Raw genomic sequence first — 21,506 nt, 5'->3', positions numbered from 1 at the left:
TACAAAGGTGGGACACACCGAGGATAGACATTCCCGTTCCGATAGGGAGAAATAAGAAAGAAGAAAGGAGTGGCAGAACCAAGTAATTCCCAAACCGAATGGGGCAAGTTCCACTAGACCGCAAACCTCGAGACCAGTCCTCGGCCCTCTGGCCCCACCGTGGGGGGGGGGCGGCTCCTGGTGGCCCCCTCACCGGAACCCTGGGGTGGGGGTGGCCTTCGCACTTGTTTTTAAAAATGGAAGTCTTTTGTTTTAAAACGTTATTAGTTCTTTTGTTTATTTATTTTTAATTTATTTACTTATTGATTTATGTTTGGCTGCGTTGGGTCTTCGTTGCTGCCTGCGGGCTTTCTCTAGTTGCGGCGAGCAGGGGCTGCTCTTAGTTGCGGGGCGTGGGCTTCTCATCGCGGTGGCTTCTCCTGTTGCGGAGCACGGGCTCTAGGCACGCGGGCTTCGGTAGTTGTGGCACGTGGGCTCAGTAGTTGTGGCACACGGGCTTAGTTGCCGCGCGGCATGTGGGATCTTCCCGGACCAGGGCTTGAACTCGTGTGCCCTGCATTGGCAGGCGGATTCTTAACCACTGCGCCACCAGGGAAGCCCCTTGCCCTCACACTCTTGTGATGGGGGTGGCGGCCCTGGTCTCTGAGCCACCTCCTGGGCCATCCCCCCATTGTCCTGGGGAACAGCATTCGGCTTCCTTGAGGGTCTGACTTGTCCTAACCTTTTCGTAGGTCACTCAGCCGCACCCTGAGTGCTCTATTTCTGCAGTAGGGTAGGCTGGGAATGTCCAAATCTTTTAAGGTCTGCTTCCTGTGTGCTCCGTGGGAGGCCAGCCTCCAGGCTCTTCTCTCCTCTTGCGTTTCCATTTCCTGGAGGAGCCAGGCTGGTCCTTCCACACTTTGCTCCGAGCTCTCTTGGCTAAATAACCGTTGCTCTCAAGTTCTACCTTCCACAAACACCAGAGTCTGAACACGCTCAAGCCACATTCTTTGCTACTTTATAACAAGGGTCCCCTTGTCTCCTTTCCAATAACACACCCCTCATTTCTGTCATCAGAATGGCCTTTGTCATCCATATTTCTACAACATTTCTGCTCAGAATTACTTCCTCCTTATTCCCTGAGACAACTCAGGCTTTCTCTCCAACTCTCTCTTCTTTCTGAGCTCTCACCAGAATCTCCTTTAAGGGTCCGTTCACAACAGTGTGGGGTTTTTTGTTTTTGTTTTTTTTTTTTTGGTAGGAGTTTATTAATTAATTATTTTTGGCTGTGTTGTGTCTTCGTTTCTGTGCGAGGACTTTCTCTAGTTGTGGCAAGCAGGGGCCACTCTTAATCGCGGTGCGCGGGCTTCTCTTGTTGCGGAGCACAAGCTCCAGATGTGCAGGCTCAGTAGTTGTGGCTCACGGGCCTAGTTGCTCTGTGGCATGTGGGATCCTCCCAGACCAGGGCTCGAACCCGTGTCCCCTGCATTAGCAGGCAGATTCTCAACCACTGCGCCACCAGGGAAGCCCATGTGTGGGTTTTTTCTAGCAGACATTTCCAAACGCCTCCAGCCTCTACCCATCACCCAGCTCCAAAGCCATTTCCACGTTTGTAGGTGTCTGTTACAGCAGCAGCCTACTTCCTGCGCCCATTTCTGCCTTGGTCAGTTCAGGCTAACAAAATACCATAAGTTAAGTGGTTTATAAACAGCAGAAGTTTATTTCTCGCTGTTCTGGAGGCTGGGAGTCCAAGATCAAGGTGCTGGCGGATTCAGTGTCTGGGGGGAACCCACCTCCTGGTTCATAGATGGCCGTCTTTCTGCTGCGTCCTCACATGTGTACCTCACAAGGGGGTGAGGGGGCCCGCTGGCTTTTATGAGGGCACTAATCCCACTCACGAGGGCTACTCCCTCAAGCCCTAATCACTTCCCAAAGGCTCCATCTCCTAATACCATCACCTTGGGGGCTAGGATTTCAACATATGAATTCTGCGGGGACACAAACCTTTAGTCTCCGGTGGGTCACCTCAGCCAAGTCCACGGAAGAGCAAACGTTTTCTAAATGAGCTCATCTGAGAGCTTGCAGGGTCCTTCATCTGAGGGATGTGCCTGTCGCATGTTTGGGGCTGGGCTTCCCTGCCCACAATGTGAATTCACGAGACAAAAATAAGCAGCTGCTTTAACAACAGCAAGTCTGTGCATCGTGTCCGTATGACCAGATCCAACAGTGGCCTTGATGGACTCCTTTCCTGACTCTGGGAATGAGCCCTAAACATACAAGATTGGTATAGACCAGTCAGTGCTGTAGAGGTGTAGGTAAGTGCAAGGTGAGTTCCCGGCGGGGCAAGGGCTCCATCATCTTAATAACATCTCTATGTCCAGCCCAGGATGTGGCCAACTGGACGTTCTCCCAGAGGGTTTGTGCATCAGGGAGGGTGGATGGTTCCACAAACAGATCATCCGACCACCGGCTGCTCTGGGAGGGCCCACAGGAGTGGCCGGGATGGGACGTCCTGGGCCCCAAAGCTGGGAACAGGCTGCCCTCTGCTGGCGGCTCGGGGGCCCCTGGCGCCCCAGCACAAGGCCGTCCACCAGGCTCCCACACTAGCTGCCAAACTCAGGAACACCGGTCATCCAGAGTAGCCATGGTGTGGAGGGGGTGGATGTACCTCCTGGGAGTGAAACTGGGTAAAGGCAGAAGGCTGTACCCAGCGGCCGGTGGCTGGCCAGGAAGCCCCTAAGGGCAGCGTGGGGCGGGCAGCAGGGGAGGAGGGGGGTGGAGGCTCGCCTGCAGTGAGTGAAACCCAGTTCCCCTAAAACCGAGTCCCCCTACCGAGTTCATGATTAATCTCTCTACCCAAAGCTTTATTCCCTTTCTTATCCCACCCCTCGGGATTGAGGAGTGTCAAAATAAAGGGGGGGATTGAAACCAAGCAGGACACTGCAGGACCTTCCCGGGTACAAAAGCCCCTCCATGTCCCCCGTTTCTTGTTTGCAGAAAAAGGTTTTGGTCTCTGGGGCCTTCTCTGAGTTCCAAAGAGCAGGCTCGACAGTTAATGATCAGGACAAGATCACAGGCCTCCTAGTTCCTCCTGAAGGGATGTATGTAAGAATCTTTGAGTCGTCCTGCAGAATCTAAGACCCCCACCTCCTAGAGGGCGGTGGCTACATGCTGACCACAAGCATGTAGACCCCAGACAGATTGGAACCAGAAGGTTGATGGTTGAGATTCCTGAAATATCACCCTGTTACCTCACCACCAACCAACCAGAAGAAGGTCCAGGAGCAGATCAGACACCCCATAACCCTCTCCCCTCACACTGTCTTCAAAAACCCTTGCCTGAAAGCCTTCATCTCTGGAGCATGAACTACCCGTTCTCCTTGCTTGGCGCCCTGCTAGTAAACCCTTACTCTGCAGCCAACACCGGCTGTCAGAATTTGGTTTTCTGTGCTGTTGGCACACAAGCCCTTGCTTGGTAACATGGGGGCCCCAGAGGAGGAGGGGGCTGTGGGAAGGGGCCGTACCTTGCAGGTGGCGCCTTGCGGTAGGCCGAGAAGTGGGCGCCCCCCAACCCCGTTCCCCAGGGTCCCTAGCACCCCACTTCCTGCACGTAGGTGTGCTCACCTCTGGACGCAGGTGAGTTTCTCCCTCTCAGGATTTGCATGCTTGTAGGGCCCTGTGGTCTGCCAAACCCAAATGACCCAAAGGAAGAGGGGCCGAGGGTCTTTGCCCGTTCCGGGATTTCTTCTCATTTCTGTGATGGCTGAGCTAGGTGTCCAGGGCCCTTCAGGAGATGCATCTGTGGGAGCAACGCCCAGTTTGGGGAGGCGCCATGCTGTGGGCTCTTGCGGTAGGACGGGAAAGCGTGGTCCATCCTGGGGGCAGGCAGCTGAGGATGGCCCGAGGGGTGAGGATAGGGAGAGGGAGAGTGGGGGGTGAGAGCTCCTCTCAGATGTGGGAGGAAACCCCTGGCAACTGAACAGGGTCTCTTTCCCAGACCTAGTGGTGCTGACCTGTGGAGCCGGGGAAGAGCCATCAGGGATCAGCGACTGGATGATTCCGGCCCCCTGCCCCTCCCCTTCCCTGGCCCCCTTCTCCTTTCCCTCTCCCCTGCCTCCCTCTTCCCATCCCCTGCCCCCTCCCCTGCCCTCAGGTCCCTGGCGCCCCTCCCCTGTCTTCCTCCCCCTGGCCCCCTCCCCTGCCCTTCCCCCCTGCCTGTGCCTCTAACCCCCTGCACCCCACCATGAGAAACACAGGGGGAGGCTTTAAATTGGATTCTCAGCCCCACCCTAAGAGTCTGATTCATCCACCGGGGGGCCTGGGAATCTGTATTTGCAAAGCCCCTCAGGTGATTCTGATGCCCGGGGTCAGCTAGGCTGGAGGATCTCAGGAGGAGTCCGGCCTCTAGGCCAGCGCCTGCCTCCACCCCCAGCCTGAGCTCTGCACCCCACCCGGCAGCTGGTGCCGCCTCTGAACAGACCTAATGATTGGAGAGGACCTCCCGGAACTTGCTGTTTCTATCCCTGGAGTCACCCAGGACAGGCCACCCTCTCGGCTGACAGTCCTTCAGAGACGCTGAGTCTGCTCCTGGGCCGGGGTGGGTGGGCAGGGGGCAGACAAGACATCCCTGCCTCCCCGGAGTTCCCGACTGAGGCACGAGGGGCCCTGTTGGCCATTTCATCGTCTGAGAAGGAGAAACATGCCGGGGTGGGGCTGTCCCAGGGCTGGAGAAGCAGACTGGGGCCTTGCACCGGGTCAGGGGCAAAGCAGGAAGCCACCCCCTCGGAGAAGACCCCGCCCTGCTGCGGCCGGCTCCCTCCCGACTCCCGCTTTTGGACATTTTGGAGGTTTCATCCCTTGTCTTGTGCACTCAGTGCCGTGGCCTCTGTGAAGTCCTTAAACGCCTTCACTCATTTAATCCCCACAAGAGCCCTCAGAGGCCGGTGCTGTCATCACCGCCATTTACCAATGACCAAGCCGACCGCAGCCTAGGGTCAGGCTCAGGGTCAAGTGGTAGAGCAGGATAGAAACGCAGATTGCTGGGTCCAGGCCTGGGTCCTGCACCCTGCTTGCGAAGAAGCTGCCTCAGGCCGGGAGGTGTGGGGTGCGGTGCAGGGACTGTAGCCACAGCCAGCACTCACTGAGCACATCCCGTGAACTCAGGCACCCGTCTGGGTGTTTCTGACACGACCCCTCCACCAGCACTGAGAAGTGGTCATCTTATCCCTTTGCTCTAGAAGAGTCACTCCCAGGGGTGGGGCTGAGATTGGAACTAGCTGTGTGGCCCTGGGTCCACCTCCACCCTCTGGGCGTCAACCTCTCATGTGTGAATGGAGACGTCGGCCTCAATTAATTCCAGAGAAGTGCTGCTCGGGCTTGAGAAGCTCTTGGGGATCTTGCGAAGGTGCAGAATCCAGTTCCGCTGTCGGGTGGGGCCTGAGACCTGGCACCTCTCTCGGGCTCCCAGGGGAGGGAGGCACTGATGCTGCTGGTCTCAGGACCACGCTCAGCAGCTGGGCACCGGGACCCGCCCAGCTCTCATGTTCTGTTTATGGGTCTGGGGAGACTTGCCCCAAGGCCGTGAAAATTCCGGAAGCAGGTTATGGTGAACAAAGCGCTTAGTGGGCATTTTCCGCTCCCGGCCAAGCCCCTGGCCCTGGGCCCTCGAAACTTCTACTCTGCGACCTCAGCCTGACCCCTCGGGAGGGTTCAAGGGCTCCCTCCTGGGCCACACGCAGTGTTGCCTCTCCCTACGGAAGGAGTGAGGGAGGTCCCTGCTCACCCTGCCTCATCCCAGAACACGATTCACACCCAGTATGACTCACTCTGACATTCCTTCCCACCAGTGGCCCCGAAGATCATATTCAACAATATGCTAGGGGCTTCCCTCCCTCTCCTCAGCCCCTCCGCCTTGAGCCATCTCTAAGCTTCTCCTTGACCCCAGTCCCAGGCTGGACAGCTCACAGCTTTCTCTGCCTGGTCTTGACAATGGCACTTAGAGGAAGGTCTCAGTTATCAAAGTGAAAATTCATAATCCTCGCTATGAAACTCAAAAGCAAGCAGGGAAACCCCAGCACCACGGTCCCCTCAGGTAGAAGGCAGTCCTGGGGACATTGTGACCTTTCTCTCCATCCTTTTTCCTCCATCACGCCACTATCCCATGTGATTTAATTTTATTTTATATATATTTTTTGCGGTACGCAGGCCTCTCACTGCCATGGCCTCTCCCGTGGCGGAAGCACAGGCTCCGGACGCGCAGGCTCAGCGGCCATGGCTCACGGGCCCAGCCGCTCCACGGTATGTGGGATCTTCCCGGACCGGGGCTCAAACCCGTGTCCCCTGCATCGGCAGGCGGACTCTCAACCACTGCGCCACCAGGGAAGCCCCCCACCATGTGATTTTAATGAGGTCCTATGAATGGTTGCCCTTTAGGAGGAGAGGGAAGAGCCACCCACCAGTGCAGGGAATGTCAGAGCTGGCAGGGGACTTATGAATGCTGGGACAAGCCTGGCACATGACCAAGGAGAAGCCTGCTGGATACCATTCTAGGTGCAAAGGTGCGGAAGCGAAGACGCCAAGCTAAGTGACTCTTGTCTCTGAGGTTGCGGGACTGAAGGGGTGGAAAAAGATACTTTCTTGTCTTGAATTTTTTACAGCAAAAGTGCATTCAAGTATTACTTGCACTTCAAAGAAAGCCATGAACTGGAAAGCATTCTGTGTGCCCGAGTTTGCCCAGCTGGTGCCCGCGGGTTGACTGAGGCCCCTAGTTCCCTGGACAGCAGTCAGGCTTCTTCTGATGGTCCTGCCCCTTGACCCAGTGTCCCCCGAGGACGAGGGTCATTCCAGGGAAGCCCCTTTGCTCCTAGAGCAGGGGCATCCGGATGCTTGGATGACGTGGGAAAAGGGAAAATTCTGCAGGCCCCGACCTGAACCACAGGTCCGATCTCGGAGCAAATGCCTTCAAGCCCAGACTCAGCCCCGTCAGAGAGGGGGCAGTGGGCGCTCCTCGAGACGAAAGGGAGCCCTGGTGAATCAGGAAAGTTATTGGGCTGGAAAGTGATTAAAGGCTGAGTGTGGGAGGGGATTTCCACCAAGAGAGCCCAGCCCAGGAGCAAGCCTGGGCGGTGCCCTGTTGCCATCTGTTGCAATGGTGCCCGGAAAACCCAAATCGCTGGAGACTTGAAACCTTGATCCATTTTTTCTCTGTTGCCCTTTAGTAAAACAGAGATCCGAGGAAACCCCAAAGCCCTAGAACTAAGCGCGCTACACCAAAGGGGTGTGGGCAGGTCAGGAGAAGTCTCAGGGAGAGGAGGGCGGGGAGGAACGGTGGACTGAGGTTGCGTGTGTGTGCGTGTGTGTGTGTGCGCGCGTGTGTGGTGGTGTGTGTGTGTGTGTGTGTGTGGTGTGGGGGAAGCAGACTGCGAGCAGACCCACTTTCCTGTCCCATCAAGGTGAGGGGAGCTACCAGACCTCAGGGACCTGGGACTGCAAAGCAGACAGGGGAGGAGAAGAGATGCTCCTCTCGTCTCACAAAGGGGAGACAACCGGTCCCCCAGAAACCAGCCAGACTTTCTTACAAATCTAACATGGGCTGGGCAGCCTTCGTTTTATGGGACCAGGAAACTGAGGTCAGAGAGGGGACAGACTTGTCTCAGGTGTCACGGAGCTGGGGCCCTGTCTCCCGGCTCAGTGCTCCGTCCTCCACCCCGATGGTTTGGGCGCGTCAAAATCACCTGGAGGCTGGTTACAACACAGGCCCCAAACCCAGAGTTTCTGACTTGGCAGGTCCGGGGTGGAGCCTGGAACCTGCATTTCTAACAAGTTCCCAGGTGCCGCTGCTGACACACTCGAGAACCGCTGCTCTAGACCCTTGCTGTCCAAGCATGTTCTGTGGAAGCTTCTAGAAAAGCAGAATCTCCAGGTCTCACCCCAAACCTACTGAATCAGAGTCCGCGTTCACAAGATTCCCCAGGTGAACTGTTTGTGCCTTGCGGTCTGGAAGCACTCTTTGGCACCACATGGCCTCTTCCTTCCTGGAGTCCCATCCAGGCAGCCTGGAGGAGGCATCCAATCCCAGTTGTCAGGGGTCTAGGGGGAGCCTGGGGATTCCCGTGTTTCCCAGGGCGGGGGATGGGCGAGCGAGCCACAGGGGTAGGAGGCCCTTCAGTGCCCACCTGGGGAATTGCCGGGCCACTTTCTAGCTAGCCCCAGGGATTTTATTTTATTTTAAAAACATACGTAATACACATGTACTTAATGTCATGTATCCACCATTACAATATCATACAGAATAGTCTCACTGCCTTAAAAATCCCGTGTGACCATCTGGTGGTTATTATTATCATTCTAAATAATATACCTAGACCTCTCCTTATTAGTTCATTCACTCTAGGTAGCGTTTATTGACTCCTGACAAGGAAAGGATGGGAACTCCGTCGTTATCCCTTTTCCTCCTCCCAGTTTTTTTCAGTTCCGTTTCCATTTCATCCACTCACTCAACATTTATGTGCTCAGGCCCCCTGTGTGCCAGACAACAGTCTAGGTGCTGGATCTACAAGTAAAGGAGACAGATAAGACTCCCTGCTGGCGTACAGCCTACATTCTAGCAGACACACAGGAGCTAAGGAAATATCAAGACTTGTAGATGGTGACACGTGGTATAGAGAAAAGTCAAGCAGGGAAGGGGATGCAGTATGTGTGCCTGTGACTGTGTGTGTGAGTGTGACTGTGGGGGGGGGATTTAAACAGGGTGGGGGGACGACCTCACTGAGAAGGTGATATCTGAGTACAGAGCTGTGTGAGGTAAGGAAACGAACCTAGAGATGCTGGGGGAGGAGCGGTCCAGGCAGGGAGGAGCCCGTGGCCTTGTGGGCAGGCTGGTGAGGAGACCGGCTGGAGGTGGGGGAGGCGTGGGGTACAGGTCAGGAAGAAAGGGGCAGGCCCCCCAGGGCTGCATCACCGAGGGGCCTCAGGCTCTGGAGGATTGCAAGCAAAGGGGTGATTCTCCCTTCCGTTTACATTTGTACTGTGTTAATATACGTTCTCTTTGTAAATACGATGATCTTCAGCGCTTGTTCTATGGACGGAGCCTCACAAGGAATGAACACTAAAGCGAATTTATAATAAGATTAAGTACACGTTGTAGAAAACAGCAGAGATTTTACTCCTCGAGCCTCTCTGGGCCCCGTCCTTCCGTCCATCCCACGCTGTTCCCATCTTCCTTTCTACCCCGTCCCAGGCAGCCACCTGGAGTGGACCGGGCGCCCTACTCCCCACTAGGGAGGCTCAGAGAGCACCTCCAGCCCGCCGCTCCCTGGGGCCATTCTGCAGTCCAGCCCATTCCAGCTGGATGCAGACAGGCTGACGGTGCAGACCAACTTCCCTGGGGGGAAGGTGCAAGGGGCAGAGGGAAGAGCCAGCCCCGGTTCTGCCCAGCAGAGTCCCCCGTGAGTCAACAAGTCCACTAGAATTGACTGAGCGTCTCTGGGACTCGGCACTGCCCCAGCCAAGCCCCAGAGGCTGAGTGAGAGCTCCATTCCCAGGGGCAGTGTACCCAGGGACTTGGTACCCAGGGGCGGTGTTCCCCGGGGGTGGGGTACAGATGCCCTGGCAACTAGCCCCCTGCACCCCGCCCCTCTAGATCCTTCTGAGGCTCAAGTAATCCAGCTGGAGTCTGAGCCTCTCCCAGATGGGGCCACCAGGCAGACACCATTCTGGAGAAAGGTTTAGAATGAGCCATCTCCCCTTCGTCCCCCGGGGGGGGGGGGGGGCAGGACTCCCAGGTTCCAAGGACCTACACAGGACGCCGGGGGGATGTGAGGCTGGGAACCGGACATTTAACTGGTAACAACCTTTCCAGCAATAGAGTACGCCCTGCTGAATTTCCTACCATGGCCTCCCCGTTACCCAGTGCTTCTGTCTTTTTCCGGCCATTCTCCTGTGTCCAAAAGCCTGGCACCCCTCCAGCCAGGAAAGCGAAGAGAACAGTGTGGGTGGCTGGTTCACGTTTAAAAGGAATGTTGTGTACCCACATGCTTGCAGAGAGGTGCTGTGGGTGTCAGCAAAAGATCCTGGGTCCTTCTCAGCCACCACGCAATCTCATCCCAGCTTGCCTTTACAAAGCTGTGTACCTCATCTAGGTTGCTCGGCCTCTCTGATCTCATCTGCCATGAGACTCAAAAACACGTGAGAGCTCCTCTGTAAACTCTCTAAGCCCATACGTTTGTGAATTCACCTGGGTTCTGGAGGAGGCCCAGAGGAGGAGGAAACGACAGCGATAAAACAGGAACAGAGTTGGTCTGGAGCCCTGTTTCCTCAGTAGGATTCTGGATCAGGCAGGACTGTGCTGGGTCGGGTGCACTCAGGAGATGCCTGTGGAGGGATGAGTGGGGGGCGTGGGTGTTGGAGGCATGGTTGGTGTGCAGGCTGAGACCTTGGGGGTCCCTAAGGCAGGGCTGCGGGCCCCTCGAGCCCCCTCCACTGCCGCCCTCTGGAGCTGTCTATCTTGGTTGCCTCTCTTCTCTCATGGCCTGACCACTTCCTCCGGTGGAGGGGCCTTCTGGGAGTTAGGGGGTTAGCTGGCCCACGTGCACATCCACGCATGTTGTACGCGTGTGGTCTCCTGCAGCACACGGGCTGCAGAGCTGTGGGTGGGAAGATGAGAGCTCCTGACTTGGGTGCTTGCCGGGGAGGGCGCCCTCCCCCTCCACACTGGACCCTCTCTGTGCCCGTTAGGGCTTCCACATCACTGGGCAGGAGGGTGGAAACACAGGGGTGCGAGTACAAAGAGGTCTTATTACTGTCATTATTACAAATCATTATTCCCATAATAAGCTATTATTAACACGTATATGAATAGGTCCCTAAGAAATGGGAAGTCCTGGAGGAGCTGACCAAGAATGGGGGCGGCATTAGGACCCAGGGAGCTGTCTCCCAGTGCCGGGCCGGGGTCCTCATCCTCATCTGAAGTCAGTAAAACTGGGGAAGGGGTGGAATAATTCTTTTTTTCAATTATTTATTTATTTATTTATTTATCTGGCTGTGCCTCACGGCTTGCAGAACCTTAGTTCCCGGACTGGAGCCCTCAGCAGTGAAAGCTCGGAGTCCTAACCACTGGACCACCAGGGAATTCCCTGGAATGACCTTTTCTTGAGACTCTGAGAGTTACCAGGCTCTGTCCTGGGCTTTTCACAAATGTAATCTAACTTATTCACTAGAGCTCGTGAGATAAGAATCAATTAATCCTCTCATTTGACAGATGAGGAAACTGAAGGATGATGGAGTTGCCGGAGGTGGGCGGGACACAGCAACCAAGGCGGAGGAGTGAGGTTGGAACCCAACTCTACGGAGCTGGTATCTTTACACCACACTCCCCGGGCAGAAAAGGGAGGGGAGCCTTCTTCCCGTCCCCTCCCTCCGTCTTCAGCTCCTCATCCGGGGGGGAAAGTCCCCTCTTGGGGGGTGCGGCGCAGGATGGAGGGAGGTGGATTTAATCCGCGGAGGGGAAGCAACAGGTCGCGCCTGGCCTGGGGCTGAGTCCACCAGGCACGGTCTAGGTGGGCTGAAACTGCAGGCCCCTCCAGCGTGTGCCCAGGACACAGGCAGCGCCATTGCCAGGTGGTCCGTGGGGGGCGGGCCCTTCCTCCTCCACTGCGGGGAGGGGAGGCCGAGGGACCTCAAGGTCCTGCTCTCCTCAGCCGCACTGGATGGGGGCAGGCTCAGGACAGTGGGCCGTCCAAGCAAGAGACAGCTGTGGGCAGCCTGTCTGGGGCCCAAACCGAAAAATCTGCAGATGGGGGAGGAACCCAACTCGGCTTGATCCCCCCTTTCCCCCGCCCCAACCCCAGGATCGGCCTCATTATCCTGATTGCGCAACGCCAAGGGGGAGCTGGTCAAGCTAGGAGAGGGGGCAGAGGCTGGGGGCCAGGACTGCCGCGGCCTGGGAAGCTCCAGCAGCTGTCTGGCAACCCCCATCCCGTGCGAGTCCCAACCGGTGCCAGTGCGCGACCACGGAGCAACCCCCCCTCCCCCACAAGCAGCAACCCCCTCACGTCTGGAAGACGCCCCTCCTCCTCCCCCTCACTATCCCCCCCTGAGTCCAAGGCCTGGAGGAGCTGTGGTCCCCAGAAACGGCAGACAGGAGGCCTGAAGGCGCCCCGCCCCCGGGAGCGCAGGGGAGAGGAGCGAAGGGGAGGGGAGGAGAGGGGAGGGCCGGCCGGGCAGGAATGCTCGGCGCAGGAGGCGGGAGGCGGGCGCGGGACATGTGAGGGCACATCCCGCGAGCTGCCGCCCGACGCGCAGACGGCCCGGGAGCGAGCGGGCGATCGGGCGAGAGCGGGCGAGAGGGCGCGGAGCAGCGGCGGGGGCCGAAGCCCGGCGCGGGAAGCACCGGGCGCGCCGGCCGGGCCGCAGTGAGAACCGGCGGGGCGCGCCGCGGCCCCCGCCCCGCGCGCGCCCAAGACGGCGGCCGTGCTCCGGGAGGGCGTGTTGGAGAAAGCGCAGCGGCGGGCTGCTGCAGCAGTGGAAGCGCAAGCGCTGCGTGCTCACCGAGCGCGGGCTGCAGCTCTTCGAGGCCAAGGGCGCGGGCGGCCGGCCCAAGGAGCTCAGCTTCGCCCGCATCAAAGCCGTGGAGTGCGTGGAGAGCACCGGGCGCCAAATCTACTTCACGCTGGTGACCGAGGGGCGGCGGCGAGGATCGACTTCCGCTGCCCGCCCGAGGACCCCGGCTGGAACGCGCAGATCACCCTGGGCCTGGTCAAGTTCAAGAACCAGCAGGCCATCCAGACCGTGCGCGCCCGGCAGAGCCTCGGGACCGGGACCCTCGTGTCCTAGACCGCAGGCTAACGTCTTCGCTTCCCGCGGCCATGGACGCGGTGTCGTGGGTCGTGCCAGGTGAGTTCTTGGGGTCTGAGCCTTTCTTTCCTCTTGCCCTCCCGTCTCCTCTCTCCTCTTTCCCCTACGGAGGAAATGCCCGCCCGGCCCCCCCCCCCCCCCCCCCCCCCCAGCATGCCCTCTCAAAGCTGGCCGTCGTAGGGCCAATGAGGAGGGAAAGCCCAGGAGTCGACCCTGGGTGCCTGGGCCTGGGGCCAAGAGCCGACCTTCCCCCTGGGGCGCCGGGCAGGGGTCCTGAATGTGCCCGCAGTGCCTGAGAAGGAGGGTGGGCAGGATGCGCACCGCGCCCCCCCCCCCCCCCCAGGTTGGTTCTGCCCTGACTCAGGTGGAAGAGGCTAGCAGAACAGACCTTCAGGCGGCTGGGCCTCCACCCCCACCGAGTCAGGGCTCCTGGGCTGTGGCTTTCAGGGAGCTGGGGAGGGCGGAGGGGGGGATGAGCTTGCCCCCCCACCCTTTCTGCTGCGATGACGCTCGTCCTGGAGCTTGACGGTGGGATTGAGGCAGGAAGACGGCCTCCCTCAGTGGCAGGGTTCTCAGGTTGGGGCCAGAACCCAGGAGTCGTAGCTCCCCAAGGTGGGACCTTGGTGGGAGCTGGGCCGGGCCTGGGAGCTCCACTACCTGTTCTCAGTGGTGGGTTTTGGGTCCTGGGGCTGAGCTGTTGGGAAACCAGGAGATTTGTGGGGTGTGCAGGCCAGGCCACTGATGCCAAAGAGGGTGGGCCTGTCCACCTGCCCCAGAGTGCCCGCAATGCTGGCTGGGCCGAGAAGGGAAGCTGGAGGAGGGGGTGGGGGGCGGGTTTGTGGTCAGCAAGGCTCAGGGGAGGGACCAGGAATAGATCCTAGAAACTGTGGCTCCTGGCCCTGTGCCGTCTTCCCCCAGATGCCGCCCCCTCCCGGGGGAACCGGGCGCAGGTTGAGGAAGGATCTAGGTGTCGTTTCTCTCCCTGGAAACCTGTATGCCCCTCACCCCACTACCACCACCCTCCTGACTCTCCCTGTCCTGCAGCTTCTCACCTCGCCAGGTCGGGTCCGTTGAGCCTGGTGGTCGGTGCTGCACACCCCGGCCCTCCTGTTAAGTGCCTCTCGTGGGGCAGTGCGGGGTCACTGAGAGGCCAGGCAGGAGGCAGACCTTCTGTCCTTAGAGCTGATCCTCTTTGATCCCCCAGGCCTCAGAGGCCGGGAGGAACAGCTTCCTGCAGTGATGACAGGGTGTTGGACAAATGCTGTTCTCTCCTGAAACGTTGGGAGCAGGTTGGGAAGCTCTGGTACAAACAGCTCCTGTGGATACTCGCCGCCCCCGTGTGTGCCCTGCCCTGACTGCTGTTCTTTCTTGCCAGCTTCCATGCTCCCTTTGGCTCGCGGGGTGTGACTGTGCTCCGTTTGGTGAGGCAGAGGCCATGGACGCGTGGAGGAGGCGTTGGAGCGTATTAGGGGCGGCCGGGGCCGGGTAGCAGGTCAGAGGCCCCGATGGGGCTGAGGATGAAGAACGGAGCCCCCGGGTACTCAGACTCCCGCTCAGGACCTTCCGGCCACCGGCCTGGCCTCCGAGATCGTGGTGGAGAGCTGCCATCCGAGCCCCCTCCCGCCACGGCCCTGCGTCTCTGCTGCAGACTGCTAACCGGCCCCCCGGCTTGGTGCCGTGCCCGGAGAAAGGCAGTCCCCCGGGGGCGCCGAGCCAGCGCCCCAGGACTCGGGAGGCCGGGCTGGCGCTCAGAAGAGGAACCACCTGGGCTCGCCTCCGGATTTACTTTGGCGGGGGTAGCTGATGGATCAGAGGCCCACACCTGGGGGTCATCTGCTGCTGGGGTCCTTCTGGGACCCCCACCCATCCAGGCCTCTCTTTGCACAGTTCTTTCCCCCTCCTTCCCCTCTCCCCCCATTGCGGTACTAGGCCTGGAGGTGGGGGGGTGGGGGGGTCAGCCATTACCATTTCACACCCGTCCACAAATGCAAATGCCCTGCAAAGGGCGGTGACCACACTGTTCGCTAGCTGAGTGGAATTCTTTGCCCGCCGCTAAGACCTGGTGCTTGGAGCATCTGTCCTCACCCCACTTTCCCAGTCCACACCCCATCCTGCAGTCTCCAGCCCGGGGAGGGAGAGACCCTGCAACCCAGGGAACATGGACTCATAGGTCCTAGGAGAGGGGCCGTGAGGCCTGCACGGGCCCACTCGGTCTCGAGAGACGCCCCTCTGCCTGCTCTCCTGGGGGGGGGGGGCGGCTCTGCATTCTGGGTAGGGCCTGTCTCTGTCATTTACACACTTGGGCCTTGTACGTTAACACCGTTAAGTCTTCTCTACGGGATGGTTGAAAAGGAATAATTTCAGTAGTGGGGAAACCGAGGTACAGAGACACAGCTGTCCTGAGTGACACAGAAACTGGCGATCGGGTAACCCACGTCCGGCCTCCCCTGTTGCCAAGCGGTGGCTGCTTGGCAGGGGCAGGGAGGCTGAATGTCCCCTGCAACAAGGCGGGGTCCCTCAGTGCTTCCAACCTGTTCGTTCCACATCAGATTCCTCCTCCTGTCCGATCACGATCTCTGTCCTTTGTCCCCGTCCCTCAGAGTCCTCTGAAGCTTCTTGCTTATCTGATATGTGAACTACATCTTACAATCAAATAAGAACTTACAAGTTACCAAGGAATTTTTACAGATATCTCATTTATGATCTCCTTAGGCTGCATACCCAAGCCCATGATGGCAAATAAGCATCACCGTCCGTGCCAGCTAGTGTGCTGTGATCAACTGGTGATGTCTGCCATGAGCTTTGGGAGAAAGGTGGGGAGGTTGGCAGCTCTTATATATATGTGTGGGGAGAGCATGGCGTCTGCCGCTGTCTCCTTGATTCAAGCTACATGAGAGGCTTAGCTTCTCCATCCTGCTCTAAAACGGCAGCCTCTAAACTAGAATCCTAAATAAATAAATAAAAATAAAATAGAATCCTTGCTCTTTCCATCGAGCCCAAAGGTGACTTTGGTGATGGTGATGGTGAGGATTCAGGGAGGCGTCCAGACACTCAGACACGGGGGCGTGTTTGTGCGCAGGCGGAATCGGGGTGCAGGACACACTCATCCAGCAGACATGCCAATGCCTCTCGCAGCCAGGGGCTGCGCTGGGCGCTGGGGCGCGGAGATGAAGAAACACCTGATCTGAGCCAGAGCCCAGGGCGAGGAAGTGCCCGCTGTGCCGGTAGAGGGGTGTTAGCGGCACAGGCGGTGTCCTTCTGCGCGGCACTGTCCTGCCCTCAGCGGAGCCTGCAGGGGTGGTTCCGGAGCTTGGCAGCTTAGGACAGCAGGGGGCACAGCCAGTGTGGGATGTCTGTGGGGGCACACACAGTGCAGGGGGAGAGCGGGCTCCCAACTCCCGGCCCTCCCTGCTTTTTGGGAACAGCCAGCCCGTTGGTTCCAAGTATGCTTTGGTTCCTATCCAAACCCAGCTTCAGCTGCTCCCCTTGCTAGGAGGTCCCAGCCCCTGTGAAGGGGGTGCTGCTGTAGGACCCCCAGCACCGACCCTCGAACAGACTCAGCAGACACTAGTGCCGGTGGCGGGTGTTGGGATGGGGATAATCGCTCGAGCCCTGTAGCTGCTTGGAGGCGCCAAGATCTCACAGCACGGGGATCGGGGCTTGCGCAGTGAGTTTCGTTTTTTAAAAGATACGTGGCCTCTCTGGGGTGTCTCTCTGCTTCCTGGGATCACAGGTGTCCTCGCCACTCTGGCAGCTGAGTTTGGGACAGGGACCACGGGCCCTGACCCCAGGAGTGCTCGGCCGGACCACAGAGCAAGGTCAAGGTCTCCTGGGGCACAGAGGCCCCGACAGTGCCAGCGGACATGCACAAGATGGAAAAACTTCGCTCAGTTGGGCCCCGCCGTGAGGCCAGGGCGGGGCAGTCGCCACCATCTTTCCATTTGCCTCGGCAGCCACGGCTCACCCCTGCCCGATCTCTGAGTCATCAATGGGAAAATGAGACGGGGCAAGTCCCAGCCTGGCGGCAGCTGGGAATCCACTGAGGCCGGGTGGGGAGGCGGGGGGAGAAGGGCCCGGCTGGCTCTAGTCAGGTGAGCTGGGCTGGGAGCTGAGGCTTTGGCAAGAGCCAGCCTGTTGCAGGGAATGGGGACGAGTGCAAAGAGCTGCCGGAAGCAGAGGGTCTACCGCAGGAGGGAGCGGGCATCGAGCCCGTGACCCTGGAGTCTGGCCTTTCCCGAAGCTGGGGTGTAGAGGCACCTTGGCGGCCAGGTGCAGGGATCCAGGCAAGACTCTGTGATTCGCTGTGCGCAGAGCTGCCAGGAGGCTGTACTGGGAGCCCGGGCTGACCTCCTCCCAGCCACCTGAGTGTCCCGCCCAGGACGCAGTTCATCCTTCCGATTAAAACCTCCCGAGGTTTCCCCGGATGCACAGGAAGGAAGTCCCAGCTCCCAGGAAGTGTGCCCTCCGAGGTCAGGGCTCTTTCCAGTGTCCGTCCCCACAGTCCCCAGCCAGCGCCCCTGCATGGGAAGCGCCAGGTCCCAGGACTAGCTGGGGGCCTTTGCTCACCCCACAACCCCGCCATGGGGAGCCTCCCTGCTCAGTCCAGGCCAAGGAACTGCTCTCTGCTCCTCAGCCACGGCTCTCCCGTCACCACGCTGCCTGGCGACAGTCGGTCACTCCCGTCACTGTGTTCCTGCTGCCTCTGAGTTCCTGGGACAAGGCAGGAGGTTCATCATCACGATGGCAAACGGTAACCGAGCTTGCTCCGTGGGCACAAGGGAGTCGTGGAACGTCCAGCCGCTGAGGTTGTGGATTAGGTTTTACATTCAGAAACTGAGGCCCAGAGAGGTTATGTGACTTGTTAGGAGTCACACAGCGGCTAACTGGCGGAGGAGCCAGGATTCAACTGGGCAGTGGGCCTCTAGATGTGTTCTCTGAATCCACACCAGACGAGTACTTCTCCCAGGATGAGCGGGAGAGTGACAGAGTGAGTTTGCCCGCGATTTCCTGGGAGAAGGGAGCTCACAGGCGGGCACTGAGAGTACGCACTGAAGCCTGGGGGCCGCGTGAGGGCCAGAAGGGACCCTCCACAGACTCATGGAGGAGGCTGCAGGGGTGGAGGGGTGACTGCAGCCAGGCCTTGAAACAGGAGGAGACACAGGGAGGTGTCCCCGGGTTGGGGAGGATCTGTGGGTGCCCACAGGGTCAAGGCTTGGGCAGGATCCCCTGCAAAAACGGAGGGACCCCGGGTCGGGGGAGGGGCACGAGAACGCCGGGGACAGTGCTGGTCCTGTGTTGGCCCAAATGCTGTTTGTCTCATCACCTGGGCACAGGGACGCCATCCTGCAGGGACAAGGGCTCTGTGTCCTGGTTTTAGCACTGAAAGCTCTGTGTCCCCAGAAGCCCCTCACTCCTGGTTTTAGCACTGAAGCTCTGTGTCCCCAGAAGCCCCTCACTCCTGGGCACTCTGGGACTGTTGGTCACCCCCCTCCCAGCCCTGCCCAGGGTCAGGAAGCCTGGCTTCTCCCACCCTCCCCATCCTCAGCAGTCAGCTCCGCCCACAGCCCTCTGCCCTGAGAAGGGACCACGTAGAGTCCCGGGCTGTGAGCTACTGTGCGTTGGCCCATGGGCTCCTCCGGCCCCTACGCTGGCGCCAGCAGACTTTCCTGCCGTCCTCAGAGGATGGTCAGGTCCCGGCTGCAGGGAGGAAGGAGAACCAAGTGTCCTCCGGGCTCTCCAATCAGCTCCACACCTGCCGCACCAGTGCCGAGCCTGCGCCACCTGCCAGGTACTGGAGCCAGAGCAGGCGGACTGAACAGGGAGGAGGGCTGTGCGGTGGGGGCAGAGCTCTGGGAGTGGGACGGGATGCAGGGAACGTTTCCGGTGGGCCTTCCAAGGGGGTTAGGGGTCTGACTCTCAGGGGGCGGGGAACACACAGGGGAAGACCTGGCCTGGGCAGAGTTGACAGGGCTGGAAAAGGTGAGGTGGCACAGAGCCTGGGAGCACAACAGGTGAGCACAGAGGAGGTGGCTGACTTGGAGCCCCCCGCCGTGATCTCTGCTTTTCTCTCCAGGCAGGGGGGAGCCCATCTCAAAGCCGCTGTTCTTACACCACACACCACTTTATTTTATTACATTGGAGAAAAATGTGAAAGGACAGAAAATTATAAAGAGGGAAGCAATATCATCTCTGTGTTCCCATCTTTGAGATTGTCTTTGCTAGCATTTTGGTATATTTCCTTCTACATTTACTCCTATGCAAATATATACGTAATATATAATTATATATGATTTGTAATATGTAATTATTTTCACACATGGGCCATTATGTGTATTATATCTTGATTTTTTTATGTATTAATATACTGTGTTATGAGGCCATGACATTAAATTTTGTTTTCTTTTTTTTTTTGCGTTACACGGGCCTTTCACTGTTGCGGCCTCTCCCGTTGCGGAGCACAGGCTCCGGACGCGCAGGCTCAGCGGCCATGGCTCACGGGCCCAGCCGCTCCGCGGCATGTGGGATCTTCGCGGACCGGGGCACGAACCCGTGTCCCCTGCCTCGGCAGGCAGACTCTCAACCACTGCGCCACCAGGGAAGCCTGACATTAAATATTTTAATGCCTGTATATTATTCTATTATGTTTATATTATTTATTTGACATTCAATCCCTCATTCGTTGGATCCCCATGTTTTTTTGATTTTTTCTTTGTATATACAAGGCTGCAACGCACGTTTGCCTATTTAAATCTCTGTGTCTGGGGCTTCCCTGGTGGCGCAGTGGTTAAGAATCCGCCTGCCAGTGCAGGGGACATTTGAGCCCTCGTCCGGGAAGATCCCACGTGCCATGGAGCACATAAGCCCATGCGCCACAATTACTGAGCCTGCGCTCTAGAGCCCGCGAGCCACTACTGAAGCCCGTGCACCCAGAGCCTGTGCTCCGCATTAAGAGAAGCCACTGCAGTGAGAAGCCCGTGCGCTGCAACGAAGAGTGGGCCCTGCTCGCTGCAACTAGAGAAAAGCCCGCGCGTAGCAACGAAGACCCAACACAGCCAAAAATAATAAGTAAATAAAAATAAAATAAAGTTTATATATAAAAAAAGAAATAGTTAAATCTCTGTCTCTGGATTTTTAAAAAAATAATTCTTTTTTTAATTTAAGTTTTATTTTTGTAAAAATCAAAGTATAGTTGATGTGCATTATTATATAAGTTACAGATGTACAAAAATAGGATTCACAATATCTATTGAAAGTTATCATAAAATATTGGCTATATTCCCCGTGTTGTACACTGTGTCCCTGCAGCTTGTTTATTTTATACATAGTAGTTTGTACCTCTTACTCCTCTCCCCCTAATTTTGCCCTTACCTTCCCTCTCCCCCATGGTAACCACTACTTTGTTCTCTGTATCTGTGAGTCTGCTTCTTCTGTGTTATATTCGCCAGTTTGTTGTATTTTTTTAGGGTCCTCATGTAAGTGCCATCATGCAGATTCTCTAGGAGACTTCTCAGAGCGGCACGGCTGGGCCCGCTGGAGAACAGGGTGGGTGCCAGTGAGCTGCTTCAGAAGGGCTGGTGGTCGCAGAGGAGGGAGACCTGGGGGAGGGAGATGGGTGTGGGGAGCCGTGGGGGACTGGGAGGGGTCGGGGAGATGGTGGTGAGACAGCAGCCGTTTAGGAAATGCCCGTGTGGGCAGTGACTCAGGTCCCCACGAGCAGGTGTGCAGGTGGCCGCTGACCACCAAAAGCGCTAATCATAGCCGCGAGGCCGTGTCTTTCTGGCCACGCTACTTGGCTCCCATTAAAACGGAGACGATACGGTCTACTTCCTGGATCACTGTGAGACGTGGTGGAGAGAGTGGCCTGTAAAGGACACAGCACACAGATGGTGCACACGGCTGTCTGTGAGCACAGCCGCGTAGAAATCCTCCCCGCGACCTTGCCCACCTGATCCCCATTTGGGGGGAAGCCACGCGTAACTAACGTACTCAGGACCAACATCGAGCCCTCGGGGTGCGGCCTAAATTACACACAGGCTCTGCCAGACTTACCTCCCGTCCCTATGAAGAAGTGCCACCAGGAAGAGTGGAAGCAGGGGCCCAGGGTGGGGGGACCCAGGCCCTTCCCACTGCCCCTGGGGCCCCCTTGGTTAGAAGGAGGCTGGAGAGAGCCAGCAGGTCAGTATCTGTCAAGATTCCTCGTCATCAGACTGAGCTGTGCCGCCACGATCTCCACCGGCACCGCTAACCAGGCTGCGCTCCAGTGGCCCAGAGCCCTGCACACACACACACACACGCATGCACACGCACATGCACGCCTGTCCCCTGCCCGGGAAGGGAGGGCAGGTTACCCACCACAGCCTGAGTTCCCAGAGCCTGTCGCCCACCAAGCCCAGAGGAGAGGGCAGAATGGGACCCAGGCCAGCCCTGGGAGCCTTGGCTGACGCCCTGTGGCGAGGGAGGTGGGCCTCTGCGCTAATCAAGACGGATGAAAGGACAAACGGAACTCAGAAAGCGGTTCGAACACCAGCAATTAGTTATACTCGACTGGGGTGGTCGGGGCAGCCGTTTGGAGCTTTCAACTATTTGTGCAAAGGGAGACGTCAGACCCCATGCTTTCCCCACTTCCAAACCACGAGTGACAACACGCCTTCCCCCCTCCCGTGGGTCCAGCCTCA

Source organism: Phocoena sinus, chromosome 1 (genome assembly GCF_008692025.1).
Source record: "Phocoena sinus isolate mPhoSin1 chromosome 1, mPhoSin1.pri, whole genome shotgun sequence".
Classification (NCBI taxonomy): domain Eukaryota; kingdom Metazoa; phylum Chordata; class Mammalia; order Artiodactyla; family Phocoenidae; genus Phocoena; species Phocoena sinus.
Note: the sequence above shows the minus strand (reverse complement) of the source record.